The 4,215-nt window shown below is 35.3% G+C and overlaps 1 pseudogene; it reads right to left on the reverse strand.

Annotated features, from left to right (window-relative positions):
* Positions 1 to 2,242: 2,242 nt before the first annotated feature.
* LOC120191830 lies at positions 2,243 to 3,941 on the reverse strand (annotated as a pseudogene).
* Positions 3,942 to 4,215: the final 274 nt, after the last annotated feature.

Raw genomic sequence — 4,215 nt, forward strand, 5'->3', positions numbered from 1 at the left:
ATATGATCTACTTATATAATGTAAAATTCTTTAATTTTATACAAATTTATGACCATTGAATCAGTGAAAAATATGGTTAAGATTAACTCTTTGTTTTTTCCTCCACTTAGTATATTCTCATTTTCTACTATTAAAATCAACATTTATTTTTACTTATCTAACGGTTATAAACCAGTGTAAAACTAAAAGAGTTTACATTGTATAACAAGATCTTATCTCCATATATGTAATTAGCCCCATTTCAATGTCAGGCCATGGGTTTTTGTAGGTCACAGTCCATATCTATTTATACAATAGACCACTTATACACGTGTGTGTTTGAGATTTAATTATTATTCATGTTAAATTTATTTGTTGATTCTAGTAGTAAAATTGAATTTTATTTTTTAAAAGAATTTAGGTTTGAACAGTTATACCTATATAGATGTAAGGATGGACTAAGGGGAAAGTGGGTGGGACAATCACCCCCTTAAATATTTTAAATTTGTATATAGTTTAGATATTTTCTTTCTATTTTTGTTTAAAAATATATTTTCTCCCTAAAATTTTATAAGTTCATCATCCTTTCAACTTTTATAAATTTGTTTCATTTAACACAAAATTCTACATCTATCACTATATATATGTACATTATTAATAGGTTAAGATATTATGAATACGCAATCTCTAGTAAAAAGAATATTTAAGGATGCACAGGTGGGATCGGAAATTAAACAAGAAGATGGGTTTAAAGTTTTGGCAATGATCTGTTTGTTGGTTTTATTTTTCATTTTGGCAATTACGTGTGGTGAAAACCTGAAGCAGCTGCAGCTTTGGGAAGTAGGGTTTCATTGCAGGCATGATATAGTCCAATGGAAAACAAAAGAACCAACTACTATATTCACGATGGATCGAGGTGTATTGGGTGCAGTTACACACAAAAACTTCAAATTATCTTATATTTTAGATTTTTTTTCTTTGTATTTTTATTAATTATATAATTTTGCATCCCCAAAAATTTTAATATAACTTCTTTAAAGTATACACTCTTTATCGTTTTATCATTAAATTATTTTTTTTGGACATATTGTCCCTAAATTATCAAAAGTTATCGTTAATTCTCTATTCTTTTAGCACTGTTAAAAATTTTCTGATCAATCAGTATGTATCATGTGACAATTTTGATCAACTAACTTTAATGAAAATGGTAAATGACATGTTAAATCTATCAAAAAAAATTCAATTGAGCCCATTAAAAATTATTTAAACCTAAAAAATTTATTGCCTTGCAAAAAGAATCATACATTATATAATTGCATTTATAGATATAAAACTATAATTCGATCAAATAATAAAAAATGTATTCGCAATGGTATTGTATGAGTTTGAAAATGAAACTTTATCATAGATCATTCATCTAGCATGAATGATTTAAATAAAACATTATGCTAGGAACATTTTCATTATATGAATTACAATTAAACATTGAGATACTATGTACACGGAAAAAATTAACCAGGTAGTGAATGGGGAAAAAGATTTTCTCACGTGTTGATTTTCTAATATTAATTTTTGAAATAGGGTGATTTTTATAGTAATTGAAGAAGACGACCGAACGATATGACATATTTCCGAAAGATAGTCGAACAATACGACATCTATTAATCTCTATTTACGTAGAAAATGTCATGCCATCCGGCCCTCTTCTCATAAAATGTGTTGTCGTTTGGTTGTTTTCTCTGATGCACTGAAAAATGATCCCTTCTAAAAGTAAACTCCAACGAACGTTATTTCAAAAATTTATTTTCCCCACTTGACGAGTAGACCCATTTTGCCGGCTTCAACATATGTAAAAAAACATCACAGCATCATCTTTCTAAAAGTCGATGACATGAATTCATGATGAGGTCTTCCTAGAGTGGAATGGCTTAAACATATGTAATATTACTTTATATGGAATTACTCTACTGTTATCCATTAACCTGTGGTAAAAAAAAGTAGTTTACTTTCCATTTCAAAGTAACTTCAAGTTGAAGAAATTCGGCCTTAATTGAAATAATCCCCACGGAAATACATGCCCATATCAGAAAACTCAGTACTGATTCACTCTGAAAAGAAGAAGAAAAAAACCTGTACCATGAAAATGACACTGCATTGCTCTCTTTAACACTACATCATTCAAACCCTAATCTTGTTCCTTTTCTTTTCTTCATCTTAAATTATAATAATAAGTCCCCCTCTTCATTGTCTTTGATGTTTTTTTTCAAGATGTTGAACGTCTACGCCCTAGGCGAAGCTCTAGATCGAGCTCTTCAATGGACGTTTCCTTGCAGTTGCTGCTGCCGGTGATGTATGACGAGGAGCTCTTTAACGCCGGAGGCGGTACCGGAATATTTATCGATGTGTCCGTCGATGCCATCAAGTCAAAAGGTGAATATTGTTGGATATATGAACTGCAAAACTACACCGTTAGCACTGACTGAAAATATAAACAATAATTAAGAAGAATAGATTCGTAAACCGTGTCGTGGTAAGAACCACTGCCTTAGAAACGAATTCGCCTCGATGTGTGTAATTGCTGCAGTAGGCGGACCGTCCCCCGAGGTTAACACGGTCGCTCCGAATTTCGTACACCCGAAACCGGAGTGGACTGCTGGTGGTATTGCACTTCTGATCGGAAAGCACTCAGAGAACTCACAGAGAGAACTTTAGAAAACACTTTGTAAGTGAATTGTGAATGTTTTTAGAGTTAATTGAGAAGCTGAATATAACTCTCTATTTATAGGCTAGAAATAGGGTTAAAATCGTCCATAAAATTTCAGGATTAAACCTCTTATTTGTAACATGTTTTTTGAGTGAATTGAGAAGCTGAATATAGCTCTCTATTTATAGGCTAGGAATAGGGTTAAAATCGTTCATAAAATTTCAGGATTAAACCTCTTATTTGTAACAGCTGAAACGTTTAGATGAACCTGACTCAGAAATAGTCCAGGTTGATTGTATCATTATTCAGCTGTTATAACTCCGGAAATTATATCATGTAACCCATGGAATTAAATCAAATAACTCCTGATATTAACAGCTTGTCTCCTCTGGACAAAGCTGTAAATCAGTCCAGGTACATCTTAACGTTTCTGATTTAATTTAGGAATAAACTGTTTAATTTCTGACAACAAATAATTCAGCTGTTATTATTTGAAATTCAAACAGTCCTCTTTCAAAGAGAAATTCCTCAAGAATTTTCTCTAAAAAGATAGTGACGTGTCGAAGACACGTATTACCAAGACCACGACCACGACCACAACCACGACCACGAGCCGAGCCGAGCCGAGCCGAGCCGGACAGCGGCGGCGGTGTGCGAGAGCCCCCCTTGTTCTCTATCACTCAACAAGGAAGTGGAATGTCAAGCCTTAAATACCATTCCCAATAGTGTTTCCAACACTATGTGGGATTGAGCATTACCAACAAATATTGTGGGATGGACCACGCATTCCTAGGTGGAGAAGTGAAAACCCCATTTGGGTTATGTAATTTGTAGAAGAGGCGCATACCGTCATTTGTGGTGAATTCTTGAGCCGGTGTCAAGAGAGTAGATGAGGGATTAGTTGTAGCGAATGTCGAGCTCGGGCCAGCGGGTTGTGCTGGTGGAGCCGAGCTCTGTCGCGGCGGTGAACGGTCATGTGACCGCCGAGGGCTTCAGCCGAACGGAATTCCCTTCGACAAAAAGTGCAAGTATAAGACCTCGGCGGCCATGTCGTCCCCATCGCATTACCGGTATCCTCGGCAAAGGCCCTAACCTTCCAAGAATCATCTTCTAGTTCTGGAGATTGCGCCTTAGGGTACCACGTCCATGAGCCGACGGCTAAGTTCGTGTCGGACTGGTGGTGTTGGTTCTGGTTTTGGTGAGATTGGGTTAGCTTTTGAAGTTGAGTCAATGAGAGAAGGCCAAGCTCAGCAGCCATGATTGTAAGTATTTAAGATATGACAGATGGGGAGATGAATGATGAAGAGAATGAAATATTGGTTGGGGGGCGGGGAATGGGGTTATATATAGGGCCAAATGGGGTTGGGTTGGGGATGTAGAGACAACAATGAAACCCTAAACCCACTGAACTAGCTTTATTGTTCTCCTTGTGACAATATGATATGATTGTTCTAGCTTCATCAAAAGTATCTAAGTTGAGTTTGAATCTTAATTTTGGGATTTTAAGTGATCTCTAGATCTATGGATTAATT

The sequence above is a fragment of the Hibiscus syriacus genome, unplaced genomic scaffold, assembly GCF_006381635.1.
Source record: "Hibiscus syriacus cultivar Baekdansim isolate YM2019G1 unplaced genomic scaffold, ASM638163v2 tig00116971_pilon, whole genome shotgun sequence".
In the NCBI taxonomy this organism is placed as follows: domain Eukaryota; kingdom Viridiplantae; phylum Streptophyta; class Magnoliopsida; order Malvales; family Malvaceae; genus Hibiscus; species Hibiscus syriacus.